Source organism: Pseudorca crassidens, chromosome 1 (assembly GCF_039906515.1).
Source record: "Pseudorca crassidens isolate mPseCra1 chromosome 1, mPseCra1.hap1, whole genome shotgun sequence".
Classification (NCBI taxonomy): domain Eukaryota; kingdom Metazoa; phylum Chordata; class Mammalia; order Artiodactyla; family Delphinidae; genus Pseudorca; species Pseudorca crassidens.
Genome location: NC_090296.1, coordinates 158032597 through 158059419, shown reverse-complemented (window position 1 = coordinate 158059419; position 26823 = coordinate 158032597). Strand labels below are relative to the sequence as shown.

Sequence of the window (26823 nt, the reverse complement as noted above, 5' to 3'; positions counted from 1 at the left end):
TCCAGAGAGATAACCAGGGGCAACAGGGCACCATGACGACTCGTGTGAACATCACTTGACCTGGAGTTTCTCTCATAAAACAACAATAGTGTGTCCCGAAGGAGTAGACTACTGCTTGCAGGACTTACTGCACCTGGAGGGGAGCTAATAATCTTGGCGGGGGAAACGTATATCACACTGTCACCATAGAAAAGCCTACAGACACCGTGATGATGGTGGCCAATAAGACCGGCTGGACTCCTGTTTACTTCAAAAGGCTGTTGACTCAGTGGCCATCATGGTCCTTGATCACCACTGACCCTGGACTGTCTGGGAGTTGAGCGGGCAGGGCTCTGACACCTGGTGCTGTTTTTACGTTAATTCAGGGGCCTAATTGAAGAAAGAACAGACTACTGGTCAGAGCATCTAGGCTGGCAGAAACGGTCAGCCTAAGGTGGCCGAACAAATGTGGGGCGGGGTGAAACCGGCCCCCACAGCGTCTCTGCACATCTCTTTCCTGGACCCTTAAAGGTCATTAGAATCTATAACACTTCCAATGCTGGTGCTCAGGCGGACGAGCAGGGAGGCAGGGGTCGTGGGGCCAATCAACGTCACCTGGAGGCTGCTGGGGAGAAGTTCTGACCCTCGTCCCCTGGTATGAGGCTCCCAACTCAGCACTCAGCAGTTACAGAAGAAGGGTCTGCACCCTCAGCACTCCAAGAATGAGGAACGGGACAAAAGGCAGAGGAGGGGTTTGTCCCCAGCAAAGCCCATTAAAAATCCCTGGGAGATAAAAATAGAATCTGGGCAATAAAGTCAAGTCTGACCTTTTTTATCCTTTGTGCTTTGTCTAATTTCACGTGCTCCTAGGGTCCCGCATGCAGAGGTTCCACACCCGGCACTTCAGACCAGATTTCCTAGTGCAGAATGGCTGGGTCGACACTTCAGCTCCTGGGGCCCAGTGCAGACTCCGAGATATAGAGCCTGAGCTGCAGCCAACCCGGCCCTCGAGTGCTCCGCCCCCTCCCTCCCACTGACTCTGACAGGATCTCTACACAGCAGCCCAGCCCACAGCCCACGGGGTAGTGCATGCTCTCACCTCTCCATTCTCTGTTTAAAATATAAAGTTTCCTTTGCTTGTGAACCAAACTCAGTCTCGATCTGTTGGCCCCAATGACACTGGACAGGGGGACACTTGTTGGGGTCCACTCTGGAGGATCAGTAACAGAAATTGAGACTATTGTAACTTCAATGAACAGATGTGTGAGCCAAACTGTAGTTAACATAGAACAGTTTATAAGGCTCGGGTAAAATAAGATGTTTCTAACACTTCCATTTGATATTTCCATCACTTTATTATAAGCAAGTTCAGTGAAAAGGTTTGTCTTATTTGTCAGGTCAATATTAGAGAAATGAAGTGATTTCTTTCCAAGGATATACATCTAATAATCTTGGTTAAAACTTCAATCTTGTTTTAAATGCTTTTCCATTGAAAATGATACCTCTCTTTCAGCTCCCCCATTTCTGAGAAGTACAAAATCTTATAATTTATTATTACCAAAGGGGAAAGGTGGGAGGAGGGATAAATTAACAGTTTGGAATTAACACATACACACTGCTATGTATAAAATAGATCATCAACAAGGAACTACTGTATAGCACAGGGAACTACACTCAATATTTTGCAATAACCTATAAGGGGAAATAATCGGAAAAAGAATAGATATTTTTATTGACATCATCTATCAATGACAGTTAAAGTGTAACCTAAGGGAAGCCGGTGGTGAGTGCTTCTGACCCTGAAGACTTCAATCATCTAAAGTTTGGACTCTGCCTACTTCCCAAGGCCCTTAATGAACATATGTGTAGCCGTAGCTTAAAAAATTCCCCAGTTTGGGTTTCGGGGAGACACTGATTTTGAAAAAGCCCTGGTGTTCTCCTTACATGAATGGGACTCTTCCTACTGCTAAAACATGTCTGTCACACCCAGAGGATGGTATACCGTCTGATTGGGAAGAGTTTGGAAAAGGCATCTCATCTCCTCATCTCCTGGTGCTCGGGTTCACCCCTCCAGCGTCTTTACTAACAGTCTCCCCACTTGGAGATGGCAGCACTGTCAACATCCTGTTGCGTACAGTTTGGAATTTGTCCAGAGGATGAAGCGGAAGGATGAGGAACAATGAGAGACAAGTCCTAGGTGTTCAGACAGGCACATGTCACTCTAATTTCCAATCAGGAAGACGAATTGACCAAAGGCTAGGGTTGCCCATGGAAACAGTATAGGGCTTGAGGAAATCCCACTGCTTTGTGGCCAGTTCCCATAAACACAAGTTGAACAATGGAACTCAGGGGCAGTAAAATTCACGAAACTGCAGAGTTGAAAATATCTATCACTGAAAAATGTCTTGAGGAAAGTCAGAGAAAAGGATTGGTAAGCAAGGGAGAATGGCAGGAAAGGGATTTGAGGAGGTAGAAAGGATTCGCCATTAAGCACAAGAAAAGGGGCTGAACATTGCCAACATTGCAGTTGGCCAAAAAGGCTGTATGCGTTTTTTTCTGTATATATTCAAGAAAAGGGCATATACTTTTTTAGCCAACCAAACAGGTGGGCACTGGAAATCAATACTACAAAAGATATCACTTCGCATCAGTCAGAAGAGCCATCCTCATAAAGTGTAAACACCAGAAATGCAGGACAGGGCAAGGAGAAGAGGGAGCCCTGTGAGGCTTATAGTGGAAATGTATATTGCCAACGGCCATTCTGGAGAAGTGTATTGTGTTTACTAAAGCATCTAAAAAATGAGCTACAGAGCATAGGGCACTTGCACTCATGGGCGTATGTCTTGGGAAAAACAAAAATCGAGAGGACACAGGCACCCCAATGTTTACTGCCTCTCTGTTTAAAAGATCCTCGACTAGGATATAACTTAAATGTCTCTGGAGGGAAAAAATGGATAGAGATGTGGTACTTATGTAGAGTGGAATATTACTCAGCCTGGAAATCAATGAAATATGGCCAGTTGTAACAACTCCGGAGGAGTTACGTATGATCATTCTAAGTGACATAATTCAAAAAGAAAAAGACACATATCATAAGATATCACTTAAAGGTGGAATCCAAAATGGCTACACATGAAATAAATTACAAAACAAAAACATAGTCAAATATGTAGAAAACACGCGTAAGGCTGCTAAACGGGAAAGGTGGGGAGGGGTGAGGCATCATCCAGGAGGTTGAAATTAGCAAAGATACCATTCCAAATACCAAACTGATAATCAACAAGGCCTACACGGTAGCTAAAAGAACTGCACTCAGCACACTCAAGTCACCGGAAAAGAATATATATGACTGGTAAGAATCTGAAAAAGAATTTATTGATGTCTCTCTGCATGTGAATCAAGTGGATGTACAGCAGCAAGAAACAGAGCTTTGAAAATCAGCTGTAACCAATATAGTAATAAATTGAAAAAAATAAACGACAGAGAGAAAGAGAAAACCTCTTACAACTTTTCCTCAGGGACGGTGATGCAACATGGATTGAACACATCTAGACCCACAGCAGGATGAGACATAAGGCTGGAAACTGTTCGTGCTAAGAGAAATGTGAGGTTGGGTGAGGAAATGCACACCCTTTAAAGTAATACTACCTGGTACCCATTCAATGGGTCCCAAATCTGCAGGTTCAAGGGATCTTCCTACAGCGAAAACATGCATGGAAAACCCAGAGGACTGTACACCATGTGATCGGGAGATGTGTCTAAAATGCACCTCATTTATCCTCTCCTGGTGCTCCTGTTCATCATTCCAGCCACGTTACTTAGAATCTCCCCACTTAGAGAATCAGCACATTTAAACTTCTGTTTCACACATTTTGCAAATTGTGAGGAGGATGAACGGGAAGAGGGGGAACCAATGAGAGAATAGTTGTAGGGGTTTGGACGGGCACATGTCACTCTAATTTCCCATTAAGAATAAGAATTAAAAAAAGGCTCAGCCCGCCTCGCCGGAGCCAAAATAGGGCCTGAAGCAATCCTGCGGCTTTGAGGCCAGCTCACAAAAGAGCAACTTAAAAAATGGAGCTCAGGGTCACTGCAATTCACAAACCTGCAGAGTTATAAATGAAAACTAACGTCCCAAAATATGTTGAGGTAAGGCAAAGAAGAGGATCTGAATGCAAGACAGAATTGCAAGAAACAGATTTCAAGAGATAGATTGGACTCGTCTTTAAAGCACATGAAAAGCGGCAGAATTTCGACAATGATGCAGTTGGCCCAAAAGGGAGTATGCGTTTTTTCCTGAATATATCCAGGAAAAAACACATACGCACTTTATGGGCAACCAAGCAAGCAAGCAATGCAAATGTGCACAACAAAGAAGTCTCATTTCCCACCGGTCAAAAGGGCCATCCGAAAAAATTGTAAAAACCAGAAATGCAGGACAGGCCATGGAGAACAGGGAGCCTTTATACGCTGATGGACAGTGTGTGAACTGCTGAGAGCCACTCTGGAGAAGTGTATGGTGGTTCCTAAATCATCTAAAGAACAGAGCTACAGAGCATAGGGCACTTCCAATCACGGAAGTATATCTAGGGAAGTCTAAAAATCAACAAGACACAAGCACACCACAGTTTAGGGCTACTCTGTTTACAAGAACCTCAACTTCAGTACACCTTAAATATCCCAGGAAAGAGAACAATGGATAAAGAAAATGTGGTACTTATGTACAATGGAATATCTCTTCACCATGAAATCAATGTAATAAGGCTAGTAGAAGGATAAAGAGTGGATTTAGGTCCGATAATACTACTTGAAATAAGTCAAACAGAAAAAGAAACATATCATAAGATATCACTTATAGAGGGAGGATAAATATGGCTGCACAAAAAATGAATTACAAAACAGAACAGTGTCTCACATTTAGAAAACACACTTATGTCAGCTTAAGGGGAAAGGAGAGGTGGGGTGATGCATAAAACCAGAGTTTGAAATTAGCACAGCTACCGTTCAATAAACCAAATAGGTATTAGACAAGATCTACACCTTGCTCAATGAACTGGCCTCAACACACCCTATACACCGCAGAGAAATATATCTGAGTAATAAGAATCTTAAAACCCATGTATTGATATATCTCCATAAGGGAATCAAGTGTGTGCAGAGCGGCCAAACACAGCAGTGAAAATGAGCTAAACCCCATTATAGAAATAAATTTTAAAACCAAAACGCAGAAACAATGAAAGAGAGAAAAATTCTTACAAAATTCGCTCAGGGGCTGTGATGCAACCTGGAATGACCACATATAAACCCACAGCTGGATAAGACATAAGGCTGGACACTTGGGGCTGAGAGGATTGGTGAGCTTTGGTGAGCAACTGCTGAAAGTTTAATGCAATACTTCATGCTACTCATTCCAAGGGTCCCAACACTCCAGGTTGAAGGGAATCTTCCTACAGCTAAACCATGCATGGGAAATCCAGTGGATGGTATACCATATGATCGGGAAAGGTTTCTAAAACGCACCTCATTTTCCTCTCCTGGGGCTCCGGATCAACATTACAGCCACTTTACTAAAAACATCCCCACATGGAGAGTCAATGCCTTTACGTTCCGGTATCGCACAGTCTGCAGTTAGTGCGGAGGATGAATGGGAATAGGGGGAACCAGTGAGAAAATAGCTGTAGCGGTTTCAATGGGCACATGTCACTCTAATTTCACATCAGGAAGAAGAATTAACCAAAGGCAGAGCAAGGCGCCCCAGAAGAAGAATAGGGCATAAAAAAATCCTGTGGATATGAGGCAAGATCACAAAAATAAGAGCTGAAAAATGGAGCTAAGGGCCACTGCAATTCAAAAACCTGCAGAGTTATAAAGGCCAACTATTTTCCAAAAGTATATTGAGGTAAGGCTATGAAGAGCAACTGACAGCAAGGCAGAATTGCAGGAAACCGATTTCAGGAGGTAGACAAGAATTGCATTGACAACATATGAAAAGACTCAGAACGTCGAAAATGATGCACTTGGCCAAAAAGGGCGTATGCGTTTTTTCCTGAATATATTCAGGAAAAAATGCATACGCCCTTTTTGGCCAACCAAGCAAGCTTGCAAAGAAATCTGCACTACAGTGAAGTCTCTCTGCCCCCCGGTCAAAAGGGCCATCTGAAAAAAGTGTAAAATCCAGAAAAGCAGGACAGGCCATGGAGAACTGGGAGATTTGTTATGCTGGTGGGCGGGATGTAAATTGCCAACAGCCACTCTGGAGAAGTGTATGGTGTTTCCTGAAACATCTAAAAAACAAAGCAACAGAGCCTAGGGCACTTCCACTTATGGTCCTATAGCTTAGGGAAATTAAAATCAAAAACACACAGCCACCCCAAAGTTTGGGACGGCTCTGTTTACAAGAACCTCGTTTGTGGTACAAGTTCAATATCACAGAAAGTGAAAAATAGATAAAGAAGTTGTGGTACTTACGTACAAAGCAATATCACTCAGCAATGAAATCTATGTCATCAGGCCCATAGCAGCATAATGAGTGGATTCAGGTACGATGATTCTAAGTGAAATAAGTCACACAGAAAAAGAAACATCATAAGTTATCACTACTACACGGAATGTAAACTTGGCTACACAGGAACTGAATTACAAAACAGAACAGGGTCTCAAATGTAGAAAACCAACTTATGCTTGCTTAAGGGGAAAGGTGAGTTGGGGTGCTGCATAAAACCAGAGATTGAAATTAGCACAGATACCATTCCATAAGCCAAATAGGTAATAGACAAGAGCAACTCCTTGCTAAACCAAGTGGACTCAACACCCCATATTAAACGCCTAAGAATATACCTGCCTAGTAAGAATCTTAAAACCTATGGATTTCTAAGTCTCCGAAAGAGAATCAAGCGTGTGTACAGCGACATAAATGCAGCAGTGATAGGATTGGTGAGGTTCGGTGAGCAAATGCAGACCCTTTGAAGTCATATTGCATGGTACCCATTCCATGGGTCTCAACTCTCCAGGTTTAAGGGATTCTTCCTTCAGCTAAAACATGCATGTGGAACCCAGAGTATGATCCACCGTGTGATCGGGAAACGTGTTCAAATGTGTCAGGTTTTGTCCCCTGGTACTCGGGTGCAACATTCCAGACGCTTTACTAACACTCTCCCCACTTGGAGAGTCAGTGCGTTTAAGCTCCTGTTTGGCCCAGTTTGCAATTTCTGTGGAAAATGAACAGGAATAGGGAGAACCAATGAGAGACTAGCTGGAGGCGTCTGGACGTGCAAATTTAACTCTCATTTCCCACCAGGAAGAGGAATTAACCAAAGGCTCAGCGTGCCATGCCGGAACCACACTAGGGCCTGAAGCAAAGCTGCGGTGTTGCGGCCAGCTCACAAGAAAGCGAGTTGAAGAAAGGAGCTCAGGGGCACTGTAATTCACAAACCTGCAGAGTTATAAATGAAAGCTATCGTCCAAAAATATATTGAAGTAAGTCTGCCAAGAGGACTTGAAAGGGGGGTAGAATTGCAGGAAACCGATTTCAGGAGGTAGACTGGAATTGCATGTAAAGCATAGGAAAAGAGGCAGAACTTCCACAATGATGCACTTGGCCAAAAACGGCGTATGCGTTTTCTCCTAAATATATTCAGGAAAAAACGCATACGCCCTTTTTGGCCAACCAAGCAAGCTTGCAAAGGAAATCTGCACTACAATGAAGTCTCAGCGCCCCCCGGTCAAAAGGGCCATCTGAAAAAAGTGTAAAATCCAGAAAGGCAGGACAGGCCATGGAGAACTGGGAGCCTTGTTATGCTGATGGGCGGGATGTAAATTGCCAACAGCCACTCTGGAGAAGTGTATGGTGTTTCCTGAAACATCTAAAAAACAAAGCAACAGAGCCTAGGGCACTTCCATTTATGGTCCTATAGCTTAGGGAAATTAAAATCAAAAAGACACAGCCACCCCAAAGTTTGGGACGGCTCTGTTTACAAGAACCTCGTTTACGGTACAAGTTCAATATCACAGAAAGTGAAAAATGGATAAAGAAGTTGTGGTACTTACGTACAATGCAATATCACTCAGCAATGAAATCTATGTCATCAGGCCCATAGCAGCATAATGAGTGGATTCAGGTACGATGATTCTAAGTGAAATAAGTCACACAGAAAAAGAAACATCATAAGATATCACTACTACACGGAATGTAAACTTGGCTACACAGGAACTGAATTACAAAACAGAACAGGGTCTCAAATGTAGAAAACCAACTTATGCTTGCTTAAGGGGAAAGGTGAGTTGGGGTGCTGCATAAAACCAGAGATTGAAATCAGCACAGATACCGTTCCATAAGCCAAATATGTAATAGACAAGAGCTACTCCTTGCTCAACCAAGTGGAATTAACACCTCATATTAAATGCCTAAGAATATACCTGCCTAGTAAAAATCTTAAAACCTATGGATTTCTATGTCTCCGAAAGAGAATCAAGCGTGTGTACAGCGGCATAAACGCAGCAGTGATAGGATTGGTGAGGTTCGGTGAACACATGCAGACCCTATGAAATCATATTGCATGGTACCCATTCCATGGGTCTCAACTCTCCAGGTTTAAGGGATTCTTCCTTCAGCTAAAACATGCATGTGGAACCCTGAGTATGATCCACCGTGTGATCGGGAAACGTGTTCAAATGTGTCTCAGGTTTCGTCCTCTGGTACTCGGGTGCAACATTCCAGACGCTTTACTAACACCCTCCCCACTTGGAGAGTCAGTGCCTTTAACCTCCTGTTTCGCCCAGTTTGCAATTTCTGCGGAAAATGAACAGGAATAGGGAGAACCAATGAGAGACTAGCTGGAGGTGTCTGGACGGGCAAATTTAACTCTCATTTCCCACCAGGAAGAGGAATTAACCAAAGGCTCAGCGTGCCATGCCGGAACCACACTAGGGCCTGAAGCAATGCTGCGGTGTTACAGCCAGCTCACAAGAAAGCGAGTTGAAGAAAGGAGCTCAGGGGCACTGTAATTCACAAACCTGCAGAGTTATAAATGACAGCTATCGTCCAAAAATATATTGAACTAAGGCTGCCAAGAGGACTTGAAAGCGGGGCAGAATTGCAGGAAACCGATTTCAGGAGGTAGACTGGAATTGCATGTAAAGCATAGGAAAAGAGGCAGAACGTCCACAATGATGCACTTGGCCAAAAAGGGCGTATGCGTTTTTTCCTGAATATATTCAGGAAAAAACGCATACGCCCTTTTTGGCCAACCAAGCAAGCTTGCAAAGGAAATCTGCACTACAATGAAGTCTCACTGGTCCCCAGTCAAAAGGGCCATCTGAAAAATGTATAAAATCCAGAAAGGCCGGACAGGCCATGGAGAACTGGGAGCCTTGTTATGCTGATGGGCGGGATGTAAATTGCCAACAGCCACTCTGGAGAAGTGTATGGTGTTTCCTGAAACATCTAAAAAACAAAGCAACAGAGCCTAGGGCACTTCCACTTATGGTCCTATAGCTTAGGGAAATTAAAATCAAAAAGACACAGCCACCCCAAAGTTTGGGACGGCTCTGTTTACAAGAACCTCGTTTACGGTACAAGTTCAATATCACAGAAAGCAAAAAATGGATAAAGAAGTTGTGGTACGTACGTACAATGCAATATCACTCAGCAATGAAATCTATGTCATCAGGCCCGTAGCAGCATAATGAGTGGATTCAGGTACGATGATTCTAAGTGAGATAAGTCACACAGAAAAAGAAACATCATAAGATATCACTAATACACGGAATGTAAACTTGGCTACACAGGAACTGAATTACAAAACAGAACAGGGTCTCAAATGTAGAAAACCAACTTATGCTTGCTTAAGGGGAAAGGTGAGTTGGGGTGCTGCATAAAACCAGAGATTGAAATTAGCACAGATACCGTTCCATAAGCCAAATATGTAATAGAAAAGAGCTACTCCTTGCTCAACGAAGAGGACTCAACACCCCATATTAAACGTCTAGGAATATACCTGACTAGTAAGAATCTTAAAAGCTATGGATTTATATGTCTCCGAAAGAGAATCAAGCGTGTGTACAGTGGCATAAGCGCAGCAGTGATAGGATTGGTGAGGTTCGGTGAGCCAATGCAGAACCTTTGAAGTCATATTGCATGGTACCCATTCCATGGGTCTCAACTCTCCAGGTTTAAGGGATTCTTCCTTCAGCTAAAACATGCATGTGGAACCCAGAGTATGATCCACCATTTGACCGGGAAACGTGTTGAAATGTGTCTCAGGTTTCGTCCCCTGGTATTCGGGTGCAACATTCCAGACGCTTTACTAACACTCTCCCCACTTGGAGAGTCAGTGCCTTTAACCTCCTGTTTCGCCCAGTTTGCAATTTCTGCGGAAGATAAACAGGAATAGGGAGAACCAATGAGAGACTAGCTGGAGGTGTCTGGACGGGCAAATTTAACTCTCATTTCCCACCAGGAAGAGGAATTAACCAAAGGCTCAGCGTGCCATGCCGGAACCACACTAGGGCCTGAAGCAATCCTGCGGTGTTGCGGCCAGCTCACAAGAAAGCGAGTTGAAGAAAGGAGCTCAGGGGCACTGTAATTCACAAACCTGCAGAGTTATAAATGACAGCTATCGTCCAAAAATATATTGAAGTAAGGCTGCCAAGAGGACTTGAAAGCGGGGCAGAATTGCAGGAAACTGATTTCAGGAGGTAGACTGGAATTGCATGTAAAACATAGGAAAAGAGGCAGAACGTCCACAATGATGCACTTGGCCAAAAAGGGCGTATGCGTTTTTTCCTGAATATATTCAGGAAAAAACGCATACGCCCTTTTTGGCCAACCAAGCAAGCTTGCAAAGGAAATCTGCACTACAATGAAGTCTCACTGCCCCCCAGTCAAAAGGGCCATCTGAAAAAAGTGTAAAATCCAGAAAGGCAGGACAGGTCATGGAGAATTGGGAGCCTTGTTATGCTGATGGGCGGGATGTAAATTGCCAACAGCCACTCTGGAGAAGTGTATGGTGTTTCCTGAAACATCTAAAAAACAAAGCAACAGAGCCTAGGGCACTTCCACTTACAGTCCTATAGCTTAGGGAAATTAAAATCAAAAAGACACAGCCACCCCAAAGTTTGGGATGGCTCTGTTTACAAGAACCTCGTTTACAGTACAAGTTCAATATCACAGAAAGTGAAAAATGGACAAAGAACTTGTGGTAGGTACATACAATGCAATATCACTCAGCAATGAAATCTATGTCATCAGGCCCATAGCAGCATAATGAGTGGATTCAGGTACGATGATTCTAAGTGAAATAAGTCACACAGAAAAAGAAACATCATAAGATATCACTACTACACGGAATGTAAACTTGGCTACACAGGAACTGAATTACAAAACAGAACAGGGTCTCAAATGTAGAAAACCAACTTATGCTTGCTTAAGGGGAAAGGTGAGTTGGGGTGCTGCATAAAACCAGAGATTGAAATTAGCACAGATACCGTTCCATAAGCCAAATATGTAATAGACAAGAGCTACTCCTTGCTCAACGAAGAGGACTCAACACCCCATATTAAACGTCTAAGAATATTCCTGACTAGTAAGAATCTTAACACCTATGGATTTATATGTCTCCGAAAGAGAATCAAGTGTGTGTACAGCGGCATAAATGCTGCAGTGATAGGATTGGTGAGGTTCGGTGAACACATGCAGACCCTATGAAGTCATATTGCATGGTACCCATTCCATGGGTCTCAACTCTCCAGGTTTAAGGGATTCTTCCTTCAGCTAAAACATGCATGTGGAACCCAGAGTATGATGCACCATGTGATCGGGAAACGTGTTCAAATGTGTCTCAGTTTTCATCCCCTGGTACTCGGGTGCAACATTCCAGACGCTTTACTAAAACTCTCCCCACTTGGAGAGTCAGTGCCTTTAACCTCGTGTTTGGCCCAGTTTGCAATTTCTGCGGAAAATGAACAGGAATAGGGAGAACCAGTGAGAGACTAGCTGGAGGTGTCTGGACGGGCAAATTTAACTCTCATTTCCCACCAGGAAGAGGAATTAACCAAAGGCTCAGCGTGCCATGCCGGAACGACACTAGGGCCTGAAGCAATGCTGCGGTGTTGCGGCCAGCTCACAAGAAAGGGAGTTGAAGAAAGGAGCTCAGAGGCACTGTAATTCACAAACCTGCAGAGTTATAAATGACAGCTATCGTCCAAAAATATATTGAAGTAAGGTCGCCAAGAGGACTTGAACGCGGGGCAGAATTGCAGGAAACCGATATCGGGAGGTAGACTGGAATTGCATGTAAAGCATAGGAAATGAGGCAGAACGTCCACAATGATGCACTAGGCCAAAAACGGCGTATGCGTTTTCTCCTAAATATATTCAGGAAAAAACGCATATGCCCTTTTTGGCCTACCAAGCAAGCTTGCAAAGGAAATCTGCACTACAATGTAGTCTCACTGCCCCCCGGTCAAAAGGGCCATCTGAAAAAAGTGTAAAATCCAGAAAGGCAGGACAGGCCATGGAGAACTGGGAGCCTTGTTATGCTGATGGGCGGGATGTAAATTGCCAACAGCCACTCTGGAGAAGTGTATGGTGTTTCCTGAAACATCTAAAAAACAAAGCAACAGAGCCTAGGGCACTTCCACTTATGGTCCTATAGCTTAGGGAAATTAAAATCAAAAAGACACAGCCACCCCAAAATTTGGGACGGCTCTGTTTACAAGAACCTCGTTTACAGTACAAGTTCAATATCACAGAAAGCGAAAAATGGATAAAGAAGTTGTGGTACTTACGTACAATGAAATATCACTCTGCAATGAAATCTATGTCATCAGGCCCATAGCAGCATAATGAGTGGATTCAGGTACGATGATTCTAAGTGAGATAAGTCACACAGAAAAAGAAACTTCATAAGATATCACTAATACACGGAATGTAAACTTGGCTACACAGGAACTGAATTACAAAACAGAACAAGGTCTCAAATGTAGAAAACCAACTTATGCTTGCTTAAGGGGAAAGGTGAGTTGGGGTGCTGCATAAAACCAGAGATTGAAATTAGCACAGATACTGTTCCATAAGCCAAATATGTAATAGACAAGAGCTACTCCTTGCTCAACGAAGAGGACTCAACACCCCATATTAAACGTCTAAGAATATACCTGACTAGTAAGAATCTTAAAACCTATGGATTTATATGTCTCCGAAAGAGAATCAAGCGTGTGTACAGTGGCATAAGCGCTGCAGTGATAGGATTGGTGAGGTTCGGTGAGCCAATGCAGAACCTTTGAAGTCATATTGCATGGTACCCATTCCATGGGTCTCAACTCTCCAGGTTTAAGGGATTCTTCCTTCAGCTAAAACATGCATGTGGAACCCAGAGTATGATCCACCGTGTGATTGGGAAACGTGTTCAAATGTGTCTCAGGTTTCGTCCCCTGGTACTCGGGTGCAACATTCCAATCGCTTTACTAACACTCTCCCCACTTGGAGAGTCAGTGCCTTTAACCTCCTGTTTGGCACAGTTTGCAATTTTTGGGGAAGATGAACAGGAATAGGGAGAACCAATGAGAGACTAGCTGGAGGTGTCTGGACGGGCAAATTTAACTCTCATTTCCCACCAGGAAGAGGAATTAACCAAAGGCTCAGTGTGCCATGCTGGAACCACACTAGGGCCTGAAGCAATCCTGCGGTGTTGCGGCCAGCTCACAAGAAAGCGAGTTGAAGAAAGGAGCTCAGAGGCACTGTAATTCACAAACCTGCAGAGTTATAAATGACAGCTATCGTCCAAAAATATATTGAAGTAAGGCTGCCAAGAGGACTTGAAAGCGGGGCAGAATTGCAGGAAACCGATTTCAGGAGGTAGACTGGAATTGCATGTAAAGCATAGGAAAAGAGGCAGAACGTCCACAATGATGCACTTGGCCAAAAAGGGCGTATGCGTTTTTTCCTGAATATATTCAGGAAAAAACGCATACGCACTTTTTGGCCAACCAAGCAAGCTTGCAAAGGAAATCTGCACTACAATGAAGTCTCACTGCTCCCCAGTCAAAAGGGCCATCTGAAAAAAGTGTAAAATCCAGAAAGGCAGGACAGGCCATGGAGAACTGGGAGCCTTGTTATGCTGATGGGCGGGATGTAAATTGCCAACAGCCACTCTGGAGAAGTGTATGGTGTTTCCTGAAACATCTAAAAAACAAAGCAACAGAGCCTAGGGCACTTCCACTTATGGTCCTATAGCTTAGGGAAATTAAAATCAAAAAGACACAGCCACCCCAAAGTTTGGGACGGCTCTGTTTACAAGAACCTCATTTACAGTACAAATTCAATATCACAGAAGGTGAAAAATGGATAAAGAATTTGTGGTACTTACGTACAATGCAATATCACTCAGCAATGAAATCTATATCATCAGGCCCGTAGCAGCATAATGAGTGGATTCAGGTACGATGATTCTAAGTGAGATAAGTCACACAGAAAAAGAAACATCATAAGATATCACTACTACACGGAATGTAAACTTGGCTACACAGAAACTGAATTACAAAACAGAACACGGTCTCAAATGTAGAAAACCAACTTATGCTTGCTTAAGGGGAAAGGTGAGTTGGGGTGCTGCATAAAACCAGAGATTGAAATTAGCACAGATACTGTTCCATAAGCCAAATATGTAATAGACAAGAGCTACTCCTTGCTCAACGAAGTGGACTCTACACCCCATATTAATCGCCTAAGAATATACCTGACTAGTAATAATCTTAAAACCTATGGATTTATATGTCTCCAAAAGAGAATCAAGCATGTGTACAGTGGCATAAAAGCAGCAGTGATAGGATTGGTGAGGTTCGATGAGCAAATACAGACCCTTTTAAGTCATATTGCATGGTAGCCATTCCATGGGTCTCAACTCTCCAGGTTTAAGGGATTCTTCCTTCAGCTAAAACATGCATGTGGAACCCAGAGTATGATCCACCGTGTGATCGGGAAACGTGTTCAAATGTGTCTCAGTTTTCATCCCCTGGTACTCGGGTGCAACATTCCAGACGCTTTACTAAAACTCTCCCCACTTGGAGAGTCAGTGCCTTTAACCTCCTGTTTGGCCCAGTTTGCAATTTCTGCGGAAAATGGACAGGAATAGGGAGAACCAGTGAGAGACTAGCTGGAGGTGTCTGGACTGGCAAATTTAACTCTCATTTCCCACCAGGAAGAGTAATTAACCAAAGGCTCAGCGTGCCATGCCGGAACGACACTAGGGCCTGAAGCAATGCTGCGGTGTTGCGGCCAGCTCACAAGAAAGCGAGTTGAAGAAAGGAGCTCAGAGGCACTGTAATTCACAAACCTGCAGAGTTATAAATGACAGCTATCGTCCAAAAATATATTGAAGTAAGGTCGCCAAGAGGACTTGAAAGCGGGGCAGAATTGCAGGAAACCGATTTCGGGAGGTAGACTGGAATTGCATGTAAAGCATAGGAAAAGAGGCAGAACGTCCACAATGATGCACTAGGCCAAAAACGGCGTATGCGTTTTCTCCTAAATATATTCAGGAAGAAACGCATATGCACTTTTTGGCCAACCAAGCAAGCTTGCAAAGGAAATCTGCACTACAATGTAGTCTCACTGCCCCCCGGTCAAAAGGGCCATCTGAAAAAAGTGTAAAATCCAGAAAGGCAGGACAGGCCATGGAGAACTGGGAGCCTTGTTATGCTGATGGGCGGGATGTAAATTGCCAACAGCCACTCTGGAGAAGTGTATGGTGTTTCCTGAAACATCTAAAAAACAAAGCAACAGAGCCTAGGGCACTTCCACTTATGGTCCTATAGCTTAGGGAAATTAAAATCAAAAAGACACAGCCACCCCAAAATTTGGGACGGCTCTGTTTACAAGAACCTCGTTTACAGTACAAGTTCAATATCACAGAAAGCGAAAAATGGATAAAGAAGTTGTGGTACTTACGTACAAAGAAATATCACTCTGCAATGAAATCTATGTCATCAGGCCCATAGCAGCATAATGAGTGGATTCAGGTACGATGATTCTAAGTGAGATAAGTCACACAGAAAAAGAAACTTCATAAGATATCACTAATACACGGAATGTAAACTTGGCTACACAGGAACTGAATTACAAAACAGAACAGGATCTCAAATGTAGAAAACCAACTTATGCTTGCTTAAGGGGAAAGGTGAGTTGGGGTGCTGCATAAAACCAGAGATTGAAATTAGCACAGATACCGTTCCATAAGCCAAATATGTAATAGACAAGAGCTACTCCTTGCTCAACGAAGTGGACTCTACACCCTATATTAAACGCCTAAGAATATACCTGACTAGTAATAATCTTAAAACCTATGGATTTCTATGTCTCCGAAAGAGAATCAAGCGTGTGTACAGCGGCATAAACGCAGCAGTGATAGGATTGGTGAGGTTCGGTGAGCAAATGCAGACCCTTTGAGGTCATATTGCATGGTACCCATTCCATGGGTCTCAACTCTCCAGGTTTAAGGGATTCTTCCTTCAGCTAAAACATGCATGTGGAACCCAGAGTATGATCAACCATGTGATCGGGAAACGTGTTCAAATGTGTCTCAGTTTTCGTCCCCTGGTACTCGGGTGCAACATTCCAGTCGCTTTACTAACACTCTCCCCACTTGGAGAGTCAGTGCCTTTAAACTCCTGTTTGGCCCAGTTTGCCATTTCTGCGGAAAATGAACAGGAATAGGGAGAACCAATGAGAGACTATCTGGAGGTGTCTGGACGGGCAAATTTAACTCTCATTTCCCACCAGGAAGAGGAATTAACCAAAGGCTCAGCGTGCCATGCCGGAATGACACTAGGGCCTGAAGCAATGCTGCGGTGTTGCGGCCAGCTCACAAGAAAGCGAGTTGAAGAAAGGAGCTCAGGGGCACTGTAATTCACAAACATGCAGAGTTATAAATGACAGCTATCGTCCAAAAATATATTGAAGTAAGGCTGCCCTGAGGACTTGAAAGCGGGGCAGAATTGCAGGAAACCGATTTCAGGAGGTAGACTGGAATTGCATGTAAAGCATAGGAAAAGAGGCAGAACGTCCACAATGATGCACTTGGCCAAAAAGGGCATATGCGTTTTTTCCTGAATATATTCAGGAAAAAACGCATACGCCCTTTTTGGCCAACCAAGCAAGCTTGCAAAGGAAATCTGCACTACAATGAAGTCTCACTGCCCCCCAGTCAAAAGGGCCATCTGAAAAAAGTGTAAAATCCAGAAAGGCCGGACAGGCCATGGAGAACTGGGAGCCTTGTTATGCTGATGGGCGGGATGTAAATTGCCAACAGCCACTCTGGAGAAGTGTATGGTGTTTCCTGAAACATCTAAAAAACAAAGCAACAGAGCCTAGGGCACTTCCACTTATGGTCCTATAGCTTAGGGAAATTAAAATCAAAAAGAAACAGCCACCCCAAAGTTTGGGACGGCTCTGTTTACAAGAACCTCATTTACGGTAGAAGTTCAATATCACAGAAAGCGAAAAATGGATAAAGAATTTGTGGTACTTACGTACAATGCAATATCACTCAGCAATGAAATGTATATCATCAGGCCCGTAGCAGCATAATGAGTGGATTCAGGTACGATGATTCTAAGTGAAATAAGTCACACAGAAAAAGAAACATCATAAGATATCCCTACTACACGGAATGTAAACTTGGCTACCCAGGAACTGAAATACAAAACAGAACAGGGTCTCAAATGTAGAAAACCAACTTATGCTTGCTTAAGGGGAAAGGTGAATTGGGGTGCTGCATAAAACCAGAGATTGAAATTAGCACAGATACCGTTCCATAAGCCAAATATGTAATAGACAAGAGATACTCCTTGCTCAACGAAGAGGACTCAACACCCCATATTAAACGTCTAGGAATATACCTGACTAGTAAGAATCTTAAAACCTATGGATTTATATGTCTCCGAAAGGGAATCAAGCGTGTGTACAGTGGCATAAGCACAGCAGTGATAGGATTGGTGAGGTTCGGTGAGCCAATGCCGAACCTTTGAAGTCATATTGCATGGTACCCATTCCATGGGTCTCAACTCTCCAGGTTTAAGGGATTCTTCCTTCACCTAAAACATGCATGTGGAACCCAGAGTATGATCCACCGTGTGATCGGGAAACGTGTTGAAATGTGTCTCAGGTTTCGTCTCCTCGTACTCGGGTGCAACATTCCAGACGCTTTACTAACACTCTCCCCACTTGGAGAGTCAGTGCCTTTAACCTCCTGTTTGGCCCAGTTTGCAATTTCTGCGGAAAATGAACAGGAATAGGGAGAACCAATGAGAGACTATCTGGAGGTGTCTGGACGGGCAAATTTAACTCTCATTTCCCACCAGGAAGAGGAATTAACCAAAGGCTCAGCGTGCCATGCCGGAAACACACTAGGGCCTGAAGCAATCCTGCGGTGTGGCGGCCAGCTCAGAAGAAAGCGAGTTGAAGAAAGGAGCTCAGGGGCACTGTAATTCACAAACCTGCAGAGTTAAAAATGACAGCTATCGTCCAAAAATATATTGAAGTAAGGCTGCCAAGAGGACTTGAAAGCGGGGCAGAATTGCAGGAAACCGATTTCAGGAGGTAGACTGGAATTGCATGTAAAGCATAGGAAAAGAGGCAGAACGTCCACAATGATGCACTTGGCCAAAAAGGGCGTATGCGTTTTTTCCTGAATATATTCAGGAAAAAACGCATACGCCCTTTTTGGCCAACCAAGCAAGCTTGCAAAGGAAATCTGCACTACAATGAAGTCTCACTGCCCCCCAGTCAAAAGGGCCATCTGAAAAAAGTATAAAATCCAGAAAGGCAGGACAGGCCATGGAGAACTGGGAGCCTTGTTATGCTGATGGGCGGGATGTAAATTGCCAACAGCCACTCTGGAGAAGTGTATGGTGTTTCCTGAAACATCTAAAAAACAAAGCAACAGAGCCTAGGGCACTTCCACTTATGGTCCTATAGCTTAGGGAAATTAAAATCAAAAAGACACAGCCACCCCAAAGTTTGGGACGGCTCTGTTTACAAGAACCTCATTTACAGTACAAATTCAATATCACAGAAGGTGAAAAATGGATAAAGAATTTGTGGTACTTACGTACAATGCAATATCACTCAGCAATGAAATCTATATCATCAGGCCCGTAGCAGCATAATGAGTGGATTCAGGTACGATGATTCTAAGTGAGATAAGTCACACAGAAAAAGAAACATCATAAGATATCACTACGACGCGGAATGTAAACTTGGCTACACAGAAACTGAATTACAAAACAGAACACGGTCTCAAATGTAGAAAACCAACTTATGCTTGCTTAAGGGGAAAGGTGAATTGGGCTTCTGCATAAAACCAGAGATTGAAATTAGCACAGATACCGTTCCATAAGCCAAATATGTAATAGACAAGAGCTACTCCTTGCTCAACGAAGTGGACTCTACACCCCATATTAATCGCCTAAGAATATACCTGACTAGTAATAATCTTAAAACCTATGGATTTATATGTCTCCAAAAGAGAATAAAGCATGTGTACAGCGGCATAAAAGCAGCAGTGATAGGATTGGTGAGGTTCGATGAGCAAATACATACCCTTTGAAGTCATATTGCATGGTAGCCATTCCATGGGTCTCAACTCTCCAGGTTTAAGGGATTCTTCCTTCAGCTAAAACATGCATGTGGAACCCAGAGTATGATCCACCGTGTGATCGGGAAACGTGTTCAAATGTGTCTCAGGTTTCGTCCCCTGGTACTCGGTTGCAACATTCCAGACGCTTTACTAAAACTCTCCCCACTTGGAGAGTCAGTGCCTTTAACCTCCTGTTTGGCCCAGTTTGCAATTTCTGCGGAAAATGAACAGGAATAGGGAGAACCAATGAGAGACTAGCTGGAGGTGTCTGGATGGGCAAATTTAACTCTCATTTCCCACCAGGAAGAGGAATTAACCAAAGGCTCAGCGTGCCATGCCGGAACCACACTAGGGCCTGAAGCAATCCTGCGGTGTTGCGGCCAGCTCACAAGAAAGCGAGTTGAAGAAAGGAGCTCAGGGGCACTGTAATTCACAAACCTGCAGAGTTAAAAATGACAGCTATCGTCCAAAAATATATTGAAATAAGGCTGCCAAGAGGACTCGAAAGCAGGGCAGAATTGCAGGAATCCGATTTCAGGAGGTAGACTGGAATTGCCTGTAAAGCATAGGAAAAGAGACAGAATGTCCACAATGATGCACTTGGCCAAAAAGGGCGTATGCGTTTTTTCCTGAATATATTCAGGAAAAAATGCATACGCACTTTTTGGCCAACCAAGCAAGCTTGCAAAGGAAATCTGCACTACAATGAAGTCTCACTGCCCCCCAGTCAAAAGGGCCATCTAAAAAAAGTGAAAAATCCAGAAAGGCCGGACAGGCCATGGAGAACTGGGAGCCTTGTTATGCTGATGGGCGGGATGTAAATTGCCAACAGCCACTCTGGAGAAGTGTATGGTGTTTCCTGAAACATCTAAAAAACAAAGCAACAGAGCCTAGGGCACTTCCACTTATGGTCCTATAGCTTAGGGAAATTAAAATCAAAAAGACACAGCCACCCCAAAGTTTGGGACGGCTCTGTTTACAAGAACCTCGTTTACGGTACAAGTTCAATATCACAGAAAGCGAAAAATGGATAAAGAAGTTGTGGTACTTACGTACAATGCAATATCACTCAGCAATGAAATCTATGTCATCAGGCCCATAGCAGCATAATGAGTGGATTCAGGTACGATGATTCTAAGTGAGATAAGTCACACAGAAAAAGAAACATCATAAGATATCACTAATACACGGAATATAAACTTGGCTACAGAGGAACTGAATTACAAAACAGAACAAGGTCTCAAATGTAGAAAACCAACTTATGCTTGCTTAAGGGGAAAGGTGAGTTGGGGTGCTGCATAAAACCAGAGATTGAAATTAGCACAGATACCGTTCCATAAGCCAAATATGTAATAGACAAGAGCTACTCCTTGCTCAACGAAGAGGACTCAACACCCCATATTAAACGTCTAGGAATATACCTGACTAGTAAGAATCTTAAAACCTATGGATTTATATGTCTCCGAAAGGGAATCAAGCGTGTGTACAGTGGCATAAGCACAGCAGTGATAGGATTGGTGAGGTTCGGTGAGCCAACGCAGAACCTTTGAAGTCATATTGCATGGTACCCATTCCATGGGTCTCAACTCTCCAGGTTTAAGGGATTCTTCCTTCACCTAAAACATGCATGTGGAACCCAGAGTATGATCCACCGTGTGATCGGGAAACGTGTTGAAATGTGTCTCAGGTTTCGTCTCCTCGTACTCGGGTGCAACATTCCAGACGCTTTACTAACACTCTCCCCACTTGGAGAGTCAGTGCCTTTAACCTCTTGTTTGGCCCAGTTTGCAATTTCTGCGGAAGATGAACAGGAATAGGGAGAACCAATGAGAGACTATCTGGAGGTGTCTGGACGGGCAAATTTAACTCTCATTTCCCACCAGGAAGAGGAATTAACCAAAGGCTCAGTGTGCCATGCCGGAACCACACTAGGGCCTGAAGCAATCCTGCGGTGTTGCGGCCAGCTCACAAGAAAGCGAGTTGAAGAAAGCAGCTCAGGGGCACTGTAATACACAAACCTGCAGAGTTAAAAATGACAGCTATCGTCCAAAAATATATTGAAGTAAGGTCGCCAAGAGGACTTGAAAGCGGGGCAGAATTGCAGGAAACCGATTTCAGGAGGTAGACTGGAATTGCATGTAAAGCATAGGAAAAGAGGCAGAACGTCCACAATGATGCACTTGGCCAAAAAGGGCGTATGCGTTTTTTCCTGAATATATTCAGGAAAAAACGCATACGCCCTTTTTGGCCAACCAAGCAAGCTTGCAAAGGAAATCTGCACTACAATGAAGTCTCACTGCCCCCCGGTCAAAAGGGCCATCTGAAAAAAGTGTAAAATCCAGAAAGGCAGGACAGGCCATGGAGAACTGGGAGCCTTGTTATGCTGATGGGCGGGATGTAAATTGCCAACAGCCACTCTGGAGAAGTGTATGGTGTTTCCTGAAACATCTAAAAAACAAAGCAACAGAGCCTAGGGCACTTCCACTTATGGTCCTATAGCTTAGGGAAATTAAAATCAAAAAGACACAGCCACCCCAAAGTTTGGGACGGCTCTGTTTACAAGAACCTCATTTACAGGACAAATTCAATATCACAGAAGGTGAAAAATGGATAAAGAATTTGTGGTACTTACGTAAAATGCAATATCACTCAGCAATGAAATCTATGTCATCAGGCCCGTAGCAGCATAATGAGTGGATTCAGGTACGATGATTCTAAGTGAGATAAGTCACACAGAAAAAGAAACATCATAAGATATCACTACTACACGGAATGTAAACTTGGCTACACAGAAACTGAATTACAAAACAGAACAGGGTCTCAAATGTAGAAAACCAACTTATGCTTTCTTAAGGGGAAAGGTGAGTTGGGGTGCTGCATAAAACCAGAGATTGAAATTAGCACAGATACCGTTCCATAAGCCAAATATGTAATAGACAAGAGCTACTCCTTTCTCAACCAAGTGGAATCAACACCCCATATTAAACGCCTAAGAATATACCTGACTAGTAAGAATCTTAAAACCTATGGATTTCTATGTCTCCGAAAGAGAATCAAGCGTGTGTACAGCTACATAAACGCAGCAGTGATAGGATTGGTGAGGTTCGGTGAGCAAATGCAGACCCTTTGAAGTCATATTGCATGGTACCAATTACATGGGTCTCAACTCTCCAGGTTTAAGGGATTCTTCCTTCAGCTAAAACATGCATTTGGAACCCAGAGTATGATCCACCGTGTGATCGGGAAACGTGTTCAAATGTGTCTCAGATTTCGTCCCCTGGTACTCGGGTGCAACATTCCAGACGCTTTACTAACACTCTCCCCACTTGGAGAGTCAGTGCCTTTAACCTCCTGTTTGGCCCAGTTTGCAATTTCTGCGGAAAATGAACAGGAATAGGGAGAACCAATGAGAGACTAGCTGGAGGTGTCTGGACGGGCAAATTTAACTCTCATTTCCCACCAGGAAGAGGAATTAACCAAAGGCTCAGCATGCCATTCCGGAACCACACTAGGGCCTGAAGCAATGCTGCGGTGTTGCGGCCAGCTCACAAGAAAGCGAGTTGAAGAAAGGAGCTCAGGGGCACTGTAATTCACAAACCTGCAGAGTTAAAAATGACAGCTATCGTCCAAAAATATATTGAAGTAAGGCTGCCAATAGGACTTCAAAGCGGGGCAGGATTGCAGGAAACCGATTTCAGGAGGTAGACTGGAATTGCATGTAAAGCATAGGAAAAGAGGCAGAACGTCCACAATGATGCACTTGGCCAAAAAGGGCGTATGCATTTTTTCCTGAATATATTCAAAAAAAACCGCATACGCCCTTTTTGGCCAACCAAGCAAGCTTGCAAACGAAATCTGCACTACAATGAAGTCTCACTGCCCCCCGGTCAAAAGGGCCATCTGAAAAAAGTGTAAAATCCAGAAAGGCAGGACAGGCCATAGAGACATGGGAGCCTTGTTATGCTGATGGGCGGGATGTAAATTGCCAACAGCCACTCTGGAGAAGTGTATGGTGTTTCCTGAAACATCTAAAAAACAAAGCAACAAAGCCTAGGGCACTTCCACTTATGGTCCTGTAGCTTAGGGAAATTAAAATCAAAAAGAAACAGCCACCCCAAAGTTTGGGACGGCTCTGTTTACAAGAACCTCATTTACGGTAGAAGTTCAATATCACAGAAAGCGAAAAATGGATAAAGAATTTGTGGTACTTACGTACAATGCAATATCACTCAGCAATGAAATGTATATCATCAGGCCCGTAGCAGCATAATGAGTGGATTCAGGTACGATGATTCTAAGTGAAATAAGTCACACAGAAAAAGAAACATCATAAGATATCCCTACTACACGGAATGTAAACTTGGCTACCCAGGAACTGAAATACAAAACAGAACAGGGTCTCAAATGTAGAAAACCAACTTATGCTTGCTTAAGGGGAAAGGTGAATTGGGGTGCTGCATAAAACCAGAGATTGAAATTAGCACAGATACCGTTCCATAAGCCAAATATGTAATAGACAAGAGATACTCCTTGCTCAACGAAGAGGACTCAACACCCCATATTAAACGTCTAGGAATATACCTGACTAGTAAGAATCTTAAAACCTATGGATTTATATGTCTCCGAAAGGGAATCAAGCGTGTGTACAGTGGCATAAGCACAGCAGTGATAGGATTGGTGAGGTTCGGTGAGCCAATGCAGAACCTTTGAAGTCATATTGCATGGTACCCATTCCATGGGTCTCAACTCTCCAGGTTTAAGGGATTCTTCCTTCACCTAAAACATGCATGTGGAACCCAGAGTATGATCCACCGTGTGATCGGGAAACGTGTTGAAATGTGTCTCAGGTTTCGTCTCCTCGTACTCGGGTGCAACATTCCAGACGCTTTACTAACACTCTCCCCACTTGGAGAGTCAGTGCCTTTAACCTCCTGTTTGGCCCAGTTTGCAATTTCTGCGGAAAATGAACAGGAATAGGGAGAACCAATGAGAGACTAGCTGGAGGTGTCTGGACGGGCAAATTTAACTCTCATTTCCCACCAGGAAGAGGAATTAACCAAAGGCTCAGCGTGCCATGCCGGAAACACACTAGGGCCTGAAGCAATCCTGCGGTGTGGCGGCCAGCTCAGAAGAAAGCGAGTTGAAGAAAGGAGCTCAGGGGCACTGTAATTCACAAACCTGCAGAGTTAAAAATGACAGCTATCGTCCAAAAATATATTGAAGTAAGGCTGCCAAGAGGACTTGAAAGCGGGGCAGGATTGCAGGAAACCGATTTCAGGAGGTAGACTGGAATTGCATGTAAAGCATAGGAAAAGAGGCAGAACGTCCACAATGATGCACTTGGCCAAAAAGGGCGTATGCGTTTTTTCCTGAATATATTCAGGAAAAAACGCATACGCCCTTCTTGGTCAACCAAGCAAGCTTGCAAAGGAAATCTGCACTACAATGAAGTCTCACTGCCCCCCGGTCAAAAGGGCCATCTGAAAAAAGTATAAAATCCAGAAATGCAGGACAGGCCATGGAGAACTGGGAGCCTTGTTATGCTGATGGGCGGGATGTAAATTGCCAACAGCCACTCTGGAGAAGTGTATGGTGTTTCCTGAAACATCTAAAAAACAAAGCAACAGAGCCTAGGGCACTACCACTTATGGTCCTATAGCTTAGGGAAATTAAAATCAAAAAGACACAGCCACCCCAAAATTTGGGCCGGCTCTGTTTACAAGAACCTCATTTACAGTACAAATTCAATATCACAGAAGGTGAAAAATGGATAAAGAATTTGTGGTACTTACGTACAATGCAATATCACTCAGTAATGAAATCTATATCATCAGGCCCGTAGCAGCATAATGAGTGGATTCAGGTACGATGATTCTAAGTGAGATAAGTCACACAGAAAAAGAAACATCATAAGATATCACTACTACACGGAATGTAAACTTGGCTACAGAGGAACTGAATTACAAAACAGAACAGGATCTCAAATGTAGAAAACCAACTTATGCTTGCTTAAGGGGAAAGGTGAGTTGGGGTTCTGCATAAAACCAGAGATTGAAATTAGCACAGATACCATTCCATAAGCCAAATATGTAATAGACAAGAGCTACTCCTTGCTCAACGAAGTGGACTCTACACCCCATATTAATCGCCTAAGAATATACCTGACTAGTAATAATCTTAAAACCTATGGATTTATATGTCTCCAAAAGAGAATCAAGCATGTGTACAGCGGCATAAACGCAGCAGTGATAGGATTGGTGAGGTTTGATGAGCAAATGCAGACCCTTTGAAGTCATATTGCATGGTAGCCATTCCATGGGTCTCAACTCTCCAGGTTTAAGGGATTCTTCCTTCAGCTAAAACATGCATGTGGAACCCAGAGTATGATCCACCGTGTGATCGGGAAACGTGTTCAAATGTGTCTCAGGTTTTGTCCCCTGGTACTCGGGTGCAACATTCCATACGCTTTACTAAAACTCTCCCCACTTGGAGAGTCAGTGCCTTTAACCTCCTGTTTGGCCCAGTTTGCAATTTCTGCGGAAAATGAACAGGAATAGGGAGAACCAATGAGAGACTAGCTGGAGGTGTCTGGACGGGCAAATTTAACTCTCATTTCCCACCAGGAAGAGGAATTAACCAAAGGCTCAGCGTGCCATACCGGAACCACACTAGGGCCTGAAGCAATGCTGCGGTGTTGCGGCAAGCTCACAAGAAAGCGAGTTGAAGAAAGGAGCTCAGGGGCACTGTAATTCACAAACCTGCAGAGTTATAAATGACAGCTATCGTCCAAAAATATATTGAAGTAAGGCTGCCAAGAGGACTCGAAAGCGGGGCAGAATTGCAGGAATCCGATTTCAGGAGGTAGACTGGAATTGCATGTAAAGCATAGGAAAAGAGGCAGAACGTCCACAATGATGCACTTGGCCAAAAAGGGCGTATGCGTTTTTTCCTGAATATATTCAGGAAAAAACGCATACGCCCTTTTTGGCCAACCAAGCAAGCTTGCAAAGGAAATCTGCAGTACAATGAAGTCTCACTGCCCCCCAGTCAAAAGGGCCATCTGAAAAAAGTGTAAAATCCAGAAAGGCAGGACAGCTCATGGAGAATTGGGAGCCTTGTTATGCTGATGGGCGGGATGTAAATTGCCAACAGCCACTCTGGAGAAGTGTATGGTGTTTCCTGAAACATCTAAAAAACAAAGCAACAGAGC

The 26823-nt window shown here is 43.7% G+C and overlaps 1 long non-coding RNA gene across 13 annotated transcripts in view; it reads right to left on the bottom strand.

The window, feature by feature from the left end:
* The window catches only part of LOC137203500 (uncharacterized), an 838571-nt gene that overhangs the window by 509778 nt on the left and 301970 nt on the right, over positions 1 to 26823 (bottom strand). For 9 of the 13 annotated variants that reach the window (XR_010933161.1, XR_010933157.1, XR_010933175.1 and 6 more), the window contains exon 3: positions 22246 to 22327. The exons of the other annotated variants lie outside the window; for them this stretch is intronic. This is a non-coding gene — a long non-coding RNA (uncharacterized lncRNA). The remainder of the gene's footprint in view (positions 1 to 22245; positions 22328 to 26823) is intronic. 13 annotated transcript variants of the gene reach the window in all.